General features: G+C 45.6%; 1 protein-coding gene across 3 annotated transcripts in view; it reads right to left on the bottom strand.

The window, feature by feature from the left end:
* Positions 1–12,008, bottom strand: part of GRHL2 (grainyhead like transcription factor 2) — a 171,729-nt gene that overhangs the window by 81,827 nt on the left and 77,894 nt on the right. The window lies entirely within an intron of this gene.

Genomic DNA, 12,008 nt, shown 5'->3' with positions numbered 1-12,008 from the left:
GATATATTTCTTCAAGAAGATAACTTTGTCCTTGTTGCTGCTGTCACTATTTTCCTTTGTGATCTGGGGACTGTGGCTGTGCGTCCCCTGACTCAGCAGCCACCTCCGGGAAGCCACAGAACCCCTCTAAGCTGCTTTCCTTCCTGATCTGCGAAAGGGAGGCCATGCCAGCCCCATCCTCACAGGGTCACTGGACGGTGATGAGACGCCCGTCCATTTTGCACTCAGTTCTTTCACTACTTGGCTTTTCAAGAGCAGAAATACTAGTGGCGACTCCACATTCCTGGAGCCTGTTCAAAGAACTTTTTTTCCAGATTAGCTTCATCTTATTTTGGCTTCTACACCTCAAAGAGCTTAATTTAATTTTGGAAAAAAACTTTCTCTTGGCAAGTTTGAGGTTGTGTAAACAAAAAAGAAAAACTTCAGATTTGCCTATTTTAACACATGGGGGTATTGCGAAGACATGAATTTGTTTCTGCTGAAAGGCACGATGAGCGGGAGGCTCCCAGTGAAGGCCGGGGGACGCCGAGAAACCCGGGGGACGCCGAGAACCCCGGGAGATGCCGAGAACCCCGGGGACGCCGAGAACCCCGGGGGACGCCGAGAACCCGGGGACGCCGAGAACCCCGGGGACGCCGAGAACCCCGGGAGACGCCGAGAACCCCGGTGCTGGAGCTTTGTTCAGGCAATAGAGGAGTCTCCCCAAACTATCAGACTGTACTTCCAGGGGCTTTTTGTAATGTTTAAGCTAACCAAAAGTTAAGACTAAAAAATGTGAGACCATCAGGCTATCTGTTGTTTCATTAAATGCATCTCTGAAGAAAGAAAATAACTAGGCCCCAAGCAAAACACATAACATCAAATAAAAGCACAGATTCTATGTTTGAGGTAGAAATATGATCTTATATAGATAAGATAGAGGAGAGTCCCACTGTCAGGGGGAAAGCAATGTGGTGCCCAGTAAATGTGAAGACAAGAATAAAATATTTTTCAGTACTAAATGTGGTGGATCTATGAAGTCGCTTTAGGGTAGGGATCGGGAACCTTTTTGGCTGAGAGAGCCATGAATGCCCCATATTTTAAAATGTAACTCCATGAGAGCCATACAACGACCCATGTACATTATGCATTATCCAATAAAAATTTGTTGTTGTCCCGGAGGACAGCTGTGATTGGCTCCAGCCACCCACAACCATGAACATGAGCAGTAGGAAATGAATGGATTGTAATACATGAGAATGTTTTATATTTTTAATGTTATTATTATTTTTTATTAAAATTTGTCTGTGCCTGGCCTGTGGTGGCGCAGCGGATAAAGCGTCGACCTGGAAATGCTGAGGTCGCCGGTTCAAAACCCTGGACTTGCCTGGTCAAGGCACATATGGGAGTTGATGCTTCCAGCTCCTCCCCACCTTCTCTCTCTGTCTTTCTTTCCTCTCTCTCCCTCTCTGTATCTCTCTCTCCCTTTCTCTCTCTCCTCTCTAAAATGAATAAATAAAATTAAAAAAAAAAAAAAGATTTGTCTGCAAGCCAGATGCAGCCATCAAAAGAGCCACATCTGGCTTGCGAGCCATAGGTTCCCGACCCCTGCTTTAGGGTGTGTGTGTGTGTGTGTGTGTGTGTGTGTGTGTGTGTGTGTGTGTGTGTGAAAATTTTGAAAGCTCATAATCTAAACCAGTATCTCTTTATGGGACCATTTCACTCTCTCATTAAAACATTCTCACAGGGGTCTTCCACCATTCTCGCTATAACATTCCTTTTGTTGAACTATCCAGCCCTTCAAAATCGTCCCCTGAAAGGAAACCCTTTACTGGAAACATTTATTAAACAATAATGTCCTAAAACCAGATAAAAACACTTCCCAGGCCCTGGCCGGTTGGCTCACCGGTACAGCGTCGGCCTGGCCTGGCGTGCGGGGGACCCGGATTCGATTCCTGGCCAGGGCACATAGGAGAAGCGCCCATTTGCTTCTCCACCCCCACCCCCTCCTTCCTCTCTGTCTCTCTCTTCCCCTCCCGCAGCCAAGGCTCCATTGGAGCAAAGATGGCCAGGGCGCTGGGGATGGCTCCTTGGCCTCTGCCCCAGGCGCTAGAGTGGCTCTGGTCGTGGCAGAGCGACGCCCCGGAGGGGCAGAGCATAGCCCCCTGGTGGGCAGAGCATCGCCCCTGGTGGGCGTGCCAGGTGGATCCGGGTCGGGCGCATGCGGGAGTCTGTCTGACTGTCTCTCCCCATTTCCAGCTTCAGAAAAATACAAAAAAAAAAAAAAAAAAAACACTTCCCAGGAGCAGTGGAGAAACAGGGCAAAGGACCACATTCACTGTAATATTTAATTCCCAAATCTAGCTACTTTCTTTTCTTTTTTTTTTAATAATTTGCTTTTAAATATAAATAATTTCCTACTATTTGCTTCAGAGAAACAATAATAATTTCTAGTTATGATAAAAAGGAGTAATTTCCCCTAGTTTATTAGTGTGTATATAATATTTCTATGTTAGCAATTAGGTCTTAAGAGTTGTTAAGCGAGTTTCATCAAAAAGGCTATAGGATAATAAAATAATATTTTAAAATATAAGAAATTAATGTACCAAGTACACATTTAGCACCCTGGCATCTAGAAAACTATGACCAAAATTTATTCTTTCAGAATGGAAAAGGAGAAAGCATGATCCCAGCGTGCTTTCCCAGTTGGCTAGACACGTGCCTGCTTAGCATGGTGTTACGCCCATCCACAAAACTACACACGGTGATGCCCATCAACCGGGCGCCTCTTGTTGAGCATCTATTCTGCGCCAGGCTCTGATCCAGGTGCTGAGAATACAGAGGTTAAAAACGTCCTCTCTCTACTCAGGAAGCTCAGCAGCTGGTGTGATAGAAAGTAAACTGATAAGCCACACAGAACATGGAGAAGTGCTATTGTCTAGCTATGAACCAGAACCTGTGGAGGGAGCAGCTGCCTCTGCCCGGAAAGATCAGGAAGAACTCACCCAAGTGGGGACAGGGGAACGAGTTATGAAGGGGTCAACTGTCTACCAGGTAAAGGAGGAAGACGGGCAGCTATTCTAGGCAAGGAGAGCCTCAGAGAAGGAACGAAGGAGAGGTTGGAAATAATTAGACAATCTGGTGAGGGGCAAAGATAGACCTATAGCTTTGACATTCAGAAACTGTAATAAAAAATAGGCTACCTGGATTAAGACATGAGTGATAGTTTAAAGTGTGGTGTAGGAAGTGGGCTGTTCTCTTAAGAAAGATAGAGTGGAAGGAAAGAGGAAGACCCAGCAAGAACTTGAAAGGGAGTCGGCAAAGATCAGGACCCAGCAGTGTGGGCAGTCTGTGGACTGTGGCGCTGTCTGGACCCTTCTTCTAGGACTCCCAGATCGTCCTAGTCACATGTGCTGAGGAGGAAGTGATTCTCCCCTAAGCTGTTGTCCCCAATAAAATGAGCTGCTAAGACTCACACAGAAACTTGCAGGTAATTCCTGAAAACCAAGGACGGCTTAAACATTATTGAAAATTAATATATTTTGCCTGATCTAAGAATAAACTTGAAAGAATACTTGCATTTTATTTTTTTAAATATATAACTTTAATAGCCTACTATACTTTTATCACATAAATGTTTTCAACCAAAGTTGAAGAGGAAAAGGAATTTTCAGGAACTGTGGCTACAAGCACTTGTCTGTGAAACAGAGGGTGCCACACGCTGTGCGAGCTGGCACGGACAGAGCCACAGACAGACAGCAGGACCCGGCCGCACAGGGCCCGCTGTACGCCCCACCCCGTCCTCCTGCGGAGGAAGCAGGGCTCCGGTCTCTGGTGTGACTGAGACCTCCCGCTCCCTGGACTCTCACCAGCCCCGAGGGCTTTGTTGTTGCTGTTATTTATTTTTAACTAGGGGGGCTCTCAAGGGGTTTTGTTTTGTTTTGTTTTTACAGAGATAGAGAGTGAGTCAGAGAGAGGGATAGACAGGGACAGACAGACAGGACGAAGAGAGATGAGAAGCATCGATCATTAGTTTTTCATTGCACGTTGCAACACCCTAGTTGTTCATTGATTGCTTTCTCATATGTGCCTTGACTGCGGGCCTTCAGCAGACCGAGTAACCCCTTGCTGGAGCCAGCGACCTTGGGTTCAAGCTGGTGGGCTTTTGCTCAAACCAGATGAGCCACACTCAAGCTGGCGACCTCGGGGTCTCAAACCCAGGTCCTCTGCATCCCAGTCTGACGCTCTACCCACTGCGCCACCGCCTGGTCAGGCGTTTTGTTTTGTTTTGATTCAAATTTATTTTTCATTTCTATTTGAAAGTGTGAAAACCCTCTAGGAAAACATCAAAAATCAAAATCCCATTTCTTGAGTTATTTGTAAAATAAGGTAGACGACCCTTACTTACCCCACTGCAGGGAGAAAGCAGGTTTGTCAAATCCTGGGGGAAGAGTGCCCTCAGAGAACAGAACTGAGAGCAGGGTAGGAGACCCTGGTGAAGGGATAGGTAAATTGCAGGGGCCCCTCATCTCCTAGGCCCTTTGGGGGCCTAGAATTCATGCGAATTACTTGGCTGCCTGACCTTCCGGAGCGTGGCAGCTGCTTCCCCGAGCCCCCTCCCCAGTCTCCACCTGCCCACCTTTCTGCACAGCTCTAAGCAGCCAGCCCAGGTTTGGAAATACGCTGCAGGACGTATGCTGGGAGGGGACAGCCAAAGCCAGTCGTCTTGGGAAAACCCAAAGGTGGAAAGAATATAAACTAATTTAATTACAATTTGTATTCAAAAGTGAAGTAGGACTCCAGACGAAGAGAACTTTTACCCCTAGACAGATCAGCCAAGCTGAATCATTCACAGTGGTCAGCGACGTTCTGTGTTTGAGTCTTCTGACAGGGTTCTCTTTGAATCCTCCAAGAAAACTAGAACTAAACTTGAAGAAATGTTTTGATATAGTTGGAATTTAAGTTTTCATGGAAGGCTTTACCTGAATATAAAACTGCTATCAACAGAGCACAATTTAAAAACTGACACTTAAGAAATAGATCTGTCAGAGGGCATAAATGAAAATCCTGTAATCACATGTTAATAGCCAAAGGTGTACTATAATTGCCTGCTAATTACTGTGGAGAACTACAGGATTAATATTAACAATGTAACTAATACATTCTGATGTATTATAATCCCTTACAGGGAAAGATTACTGTGAACCCAAAGTAAAGACAGAGATGGAATAAAGAGCAAATGGTTGATTTCACAATTAGCTACGAAATTATATCAATAATGGCCACAGTGAATGTGACTGTCAAGTAATGGTGCTTCTTTGTATGCACTTGTGGCATTCTGATTACATTACAATCCAGACCACCCATAATGTAGCCCCTAAAATGTTCCCTCTTTTAGAACATCTGCACTGTAAAGGAGTAAAGTAATTCTTAATTGTGTTCAGGAGAGAGAAAGTCTATGCAAATGTACCTCTGTTTATCTGTCATAGCTTCTGGCTGTCTGGCTCTCCTAATAAAGTTGACATTACTTGTTGAACTTTTAATTTTCCTTCCCTGCTAGGAAAGGAACAAATAGAAAATGTGCCTTCCCCAGAAAGTGGTTTTGGAATTGTCCACTGTCTGAATAGACTTGATTTGTGACCTGCTTCATTTCAGATATTTTTTAAGCCCTGGCCAGTGGCTCAGCGGATAGAGTGTCAGCCCGGCATATGGACATCCCAGGCTTGATTCCTGGTCAGGGCACACAGGAGCAGCAACTGTCTGCTTCTCTTCCCTTCCCTCTCCCCCTTCTCTCCTTCTTCCCCTCCTACTGCCAGTAGCTCGAATGGTTCCAGTGTGACCCTGGGCTCTGAGGATAGGTCAGTTGGTATGAGCACATCAGCCTTAGGCACGCAAAATAGCTAGGTACTTGAGCATCAGACCAAGATGGGGTTGCTGGGGGTATCCCAGTCAAAGTGCATGTAGGAGTCTCCTGCACTATCTCCCCTAAAATATATATATATATATATATATATATTTTTTTTAAATATATATATAAGTATATATATATTTTTAAATATATATATATATTTTTTTTTTAAATGGCTCACACTGTGCTAAGCTGGATCACATCACTATGCAAATGAGTCCCAGGGAAATGCTGCCCTGCTTTATGTGTAGACAGAAATCACTGTGGCCCCAGCTGAGCTCAGCACCTGGCCAGCCTCCACTGCCTGCCTACACCACCCTTCCTGACCCCCTTGCCTCAGGGCAAGGTACCCACCCAGTTACAAAACCATGATTTTCCTCTGTGATCCCTTTCTTTTCCTTTATTCCCATAACTAGGCATCATGGAAGGTCTATCACTTCTACAATTTATCTCTGTTGCTGGGTGGCCTTTGTATTTCCCTTTATAATTTACTCCTCTGGGCATTAGCTTTTCTTCTGCTATAACTGGTCTCCCCATTGCCTGATTCATCCCACCCTCCCATGCTGGCCCAGAACTGCCTCTGAAATACAAATATCATCTCATTAGTGTCCTGCTAAAAATCTTCAATGATTAGCAAAGTTCCTGAAATCGAGTACTGCAACTCATTAAAGAGGAATGTCCATTCATCAAAATATTCTACTTTGCCTATTATAACTGCATGTTCCCCTCCACCTGTTCTTACCAGAGTTCTGGGAGGACTGATGTTCAAATGGAACACACCTTCTTGGATGAATGACAACATGTGGATACAACTTTTATTATCTTTCTCATATGTATTCCTGGGTCCCTAAAATCTACTCCGTTCAACAATAGAAAACCATGAGTTCACTAAGAGCAAAGTATGCATGTTACATTTCGACATAAAAAAGTAGAAACACACACACAGACTTCAACATCTCGCCATCAAAACTGCAAAACAGGATTTTTATGGAGCCAAGAGAGTATCAAAGCCACAGAGGGCAAGAAACTCAGAGCTTAATTACATTCCACATCTGTTGTGGTGACGTAAAAACCCACTTTGGGTGTTTGCAGAGAAGTGAAATAGCGTCTCCTCCAGATTCTACCTGCAGCTCTGAGGTTTGCCACCAGGGCACAGGTGGTAAGAACCAAAGGCTTTCTACACCTGAAGCCCCTAGATACCCTGGCGGACTCAGTCTCCTCTGGAGACCTGAAAGCCTCCTTCTGGAGCTTGAGACCAGCAAACTGCATTCATGCTTCATACCCCTGCTGCCCGAAGACTCCCCTTTAAAAAGCAAGCCTTTCCGCAACTACCAAGCCCTTCTCTCTCATTGTCTCAACCCCAGTTACGCAGACTTCCTTCCTTCACCCCACTCTCTGTATTGGTTGAATCACTAGCACGTATAAGAGTTTCCACCTTTTCCATCAGTGCTGTGTCTCAGACCTTATAAAATAACTTGCCGGCCTCATTTGGGTTTTTCTGTTTTGGTTCCTGCACATATGCATGTGCTTTTTTCTTGGCTTTTTTGAACTCATGCAATCTTATCCTTTCAGAGACATCTCATAAACATCTCCTCTGGAACACTCTTCCAAACTGCCCCTCACCCTAGAACATCTTAGCCATTCATCTTCTTACAGGAGCAGTTTAAGGACAGGGGCTCTACATCTCCTCTGGAACACTCTTCCAAACTGCCACTCACCCTAGAACATCTTAGCCATTCATCTTCCTACAGGAGCAGTTTAAGGACAGGGGCTCTGCCTTAATTGTCTCTGAGTCACCAGTCCTTAACAAAGGGTTTGGCATGTTTGCCGAATGCATGTGGAATTTCTGCAAGCTGTCACTCCCTAATATGGGACCAACACTAACTCCAGGTCCCATGAGAGAGGTGCTTTCAGACTCAGAGACAAGCAAAGGACTGGAGAGTCTAAGAAGTTATCCATTCCAGAGGGATCACTGGCGCAGGAATGCAAACTTATTTATGACCTGGAATAACTGTTGTTATTCAACAAGCTCACAAGAAAGAACTTGTTAAGACCTGGAGAACTCTGCTTGTATGCTTTGAAAAGCAGCAGAATCCAATGGGACCAGGATTTGTTTATTATATCAAGTGAGAGCTAGTTGCTAAGGTTTCTTCCCAACCCCCACTCCCAAAAAACAGTAGTGCATGGCCAAATATATATACAAGAATCACATATCTGAAATGGCTTTCAGAAATGTCGGAACCCAGACTGCAAGACGTTCTCCATGTCCGGAGAGGAAGATACAGAGGGGAGAAGCGGATGCCAGGGCGAGCTCAACAAATGAACGTCTTCAGTCACTCCACATGTAATCAGTGGCTGGTGGGGGCAAAGAACTATCTAGGGGTTGAAAGGCAAAGACAATATACAGTGGAGTAAGGACGTAGGATAATAAAATAATAAGGGATGCACAGTTCAGCATTCTCGCGTTTCTATTTCACCTACACCATTTGCCAAGTGCGTGACCTTGGGTAAAATTCTTAACCCCTCGCCATCTCAGTTCTCACAACAAAATGAGCTGTTTGGAGGATGAAGGACAAAATGTTTATGCATGAGGCCCTGGCCGGTTGGCTCAGTGGTAGAGCGTCGGCCTGGCGTGCAGAAGTCCCGGGTTCGATTCCCAGCCAGGGCACACAGGAGAAGCGCCCATCTGCTTCTCCACCCCTCCCCCTCTCCTTCCTCTCTGTCTCTCTCTTCCCCTCCCGCAGCGAGGCTCCATTGGAGCAAAGATGGCCCGGGCGCTGGGGATGGCTCCTTGGCCTCTGCCCCAGGCGCTAGAGTGGCTCTGGTCGCGGCAGAGCGTCGCCCCCTGGTGGGCGTGCCGGGTGGATCCCGGTCGGGCGCATGCGGGAGTCTGTATGACTGTCTCTCCCCGTTTCCAGCTTCAGAAAAATACAAAAAAAAAAATGTTTATGCATGATATATGGAAAGAGTCTGGAACCTAGAAGGAAATGAGCACCTGGGAGCTGTCGTTGAGAAACAGTTTACTCCTCAGAGGCCTGCCTTCCGTCCATGTAGCCAGCCACACGTTTCTTCACTCATTTACTCATTCACTCACTCAACCATTCAGGAAATACTCATCAAACGCTCACGATGTCTTAGGCCCTGTGCTAAGCTCTGGGGCGACAGCAGGGAATAAAACAGACAGGTGTCCGCCCTCAGGCTGACCCTCCAGTAGGATGGGGAAACGATAATAAATAGAAACATATATACATAAATAACATGTCTGGCAGAAAGCACGCTGCAGAAAAATAAAGGTAAGGGGACACAGTAGTGATGAGGGTGTGACAGTTAGGTAAGGTGAGAGGGAAAGTCTCTCCGATAAGGTGACGACAAGCAAAGGCCTATAGGAAGTGAGGGAACCAGACGTGTAAGGTGCAGGTAGCTCTCTAAGAAGGGATGTACTTGGTGTGATGCAGAAACAACCTTCTGGGAACCTTGCTCAGGACACAGGGTACCTGGGAGTCAAAGCTCCCCGTGCTCTGAGGAGAGACGTCCTTCTCTGGGCCCTGGGCCTCCCTCGCACAGGCAGCTCTGCTGACCACAGTGGCTGGTGGAGATCCGGGAACTCTGGCTTTGGAGACCCGACTTGAACCTCCAGTTTCATGGAGGTTAAGTAAAAGGAATACATTAAATAATTTTGGATTCTTCCTTTTTTTGGGGGGGGGTTACTAGAAGGGACTAAACCCAAACTGGCAAATGTATAACACACGTGCTCTTTGGCCTCTCATCACCCTCAGCGGGCTCTGCTGACGGCTCGGCGGAGCCCGGGTACAGCCTCACCAAGTTCTCAGCACCGCACTCCCGAGTCCCCGCCCCCCCCCCCCCCATGGCGCGCGCACAGGTGTGTCCGCCACTGCAGCATCAACCCCTGTATCTTAGAAATGGTGTTTCTCCACCCACTGGCAGAGGGACACATTGTTTAATTTTTTTTTAAGTTAGTAGATAATGAATTATATGATATTTTTGCATATTTTCTCATCCTGTCTGAGTAAATGTTAGGTTGAGGATAGGGGAAAAGATTGTGGTCAAGAAATCAATGTTCCATTTGAAACTGAAGGGCTGATTTAATGCCTTGGTTTCAGGTTCCAAGCAAGGAGCCCCAGTGGCTACGAAGCTATTTGGTAAAAGTCACAGATGTAGATGCGCATGTGCGTGTGTACAGGATTACATGAGAGCAAAGGCTGAGGGCAGGCGGCAGGTGGTAAAGAAGAGGGAGAAGATTTCAAGTCCTATCAGAGGTGAGAAATCATGCTGGTCTACGGAAAGTAAACCTCATAATATCAAAGTTGATCCAACAGGTATGCCAGTAAAATACTTTTATTATTTGCCTTATTTGGACCTAGTTCACATTTCTATTTAATTGCTCCTCTCATTCTTGGGTAATAATTATAAGACTAACTTTTCAAATAAAATAAAATTGTTTCTCTGCTCTATGCAGATTGGCTACAAAGCAGGTTAAGGCAAGAATCTCCAAACCCTTGTCCTAGTCAGTCCGTCCTGGAGGTTCAGAGTACGTCCTGTTCTTGGCTCTTGCACTAATTAATGGGGACAAGTCACTTGGGATGGTGGGTCAGTGAGACTCTGTAGGCTCAGTTTCTTTGTTTATTTAGATAATGATGTTGGACTATTAATATAAAGTATATGTTTGTGGGTGTATGCACTTGAGCATATGTGGAGTGTGTGGAGTGAGGTAATGAGTGGTATAAACATTCTGCAGGATAAACCAGTAATTAGTTTCAATATGTTCTACAGGGAGTCTCTAATCCTAACCTAGTTACTAACCTCTCTGCCATTGGTCAAGGGGTTCTAGCAAGTGTAAATAGAAGTTCTGAAAAATCTATTATTGCAGTGTGTCAGAAATCAAAGTAAACATCCTTCTAATGGCTCCGTAATACTTTCTGATATTCAACACAATGGAAACCTTCACTTGCACTCTCTGGAACTGCAGCCTCTTGGTCCAGAAAATGGGGTAATAACGTCTATAAATAGGGAGTTACTTATTACTTATGGAAATAGCATGTAACATATTAAAAATCACTTAGAAACACATATACTACTGTCTGTGATTCGAAGTAATTTCTAGAAACTTTAAGATCCAATGCCCGACTTCGCCTGCTTTGCTCTGTGTCTCAGAGGTTGATTCCTGCAAACTGCATTTGTTAGGGTCATGTGCCCAATGGCTTCTGGGTAAATTTGGCCAATGGGAAGCACTTGTGGGAGATTAGGAGGCAGGGAGAAGCCAGGGCAGTCTTTCTCCCTGCTCTTGGCACTGAGAGGAGTCTCTGGAAGCAGTTCCTCTGTGGTCCCACCTCCATTTGGAATATTGGTCCCTCTGTGGTCACAGCTCCTGCTGAAGCAGCCCCCACCATGGTCACAGCTCTTTCTGGGGGCTCCCCCAACACCGCCACCACCACCTCCCTTTGATTTTCCAGCCCTACAGGTAATAGAAGCAGATCCCCACAGTTGCTCATCTCTGTATTATCTCATGATACTTTGTCTCTTCCAACCTCTGCAACAAATTCCTTCCACGGCACCACTTGGCCTGGCTCTGCTTTCCTGAGTGGGTCCTGCATCCTGTTGAACGAACTGCAGGTCTCTAGAGAACAGATGTTATATTAAGGAGTCTACAGACTCCAGGAAATATTCTTGGCAGATTCACTACTTCTTTACTGCCAGAGAAGGACTCTCAAAGGTTTCCTTCCCCTAAGCTCATAGGACTGTTTGCACTGGACGTGTGTTGAAATGAAGGAACACTGGATGGAGAATCAGAGAACTAGCACTCACTCTCCAGTCACATGACCTTCACAAGTGCCTTAGAGCCAAACAAGTCTGGTCATTCATATCACAGAGGGATCAGAGTTCCTCTGGCCTGCTTGACTGGCTGCCCGTTAGGCTCAAACACAGAAAGGCATGGAAACACATTTTTAGAAACTGACATCACCCTTGCAAAATCTAAATATGTTACTATTATTGATGGGACACAGTTGACTTTCATAGAACAAAAAGTGCTTTGTACTCAGCCCAATTTTGATTTCTCAGCCTGATTTGCACTCGGTGTACTAACGTAGGAACTACTCTAGTG

The sequence above is a fragment of the Saccopteryx leptura genome, chromosome 3 (assembly GCF_036850995.1).
Source record: "Saccopteryx leptura isolate mSacLep1 chromosome 3, mSacLep1_pri_phased_curated, whole genome shotgun sequence".
NCBI lineage: Eukaryota > Metazoa > Chordata > Mammalia > Chiroptera > Emballonuridae > Saccopteryx > Saccopteryx leptura.
Note: the sequence above shows the minus strand (reverse complement) of the source record. Positions and strands in the feature narration are given on the sequence as shown.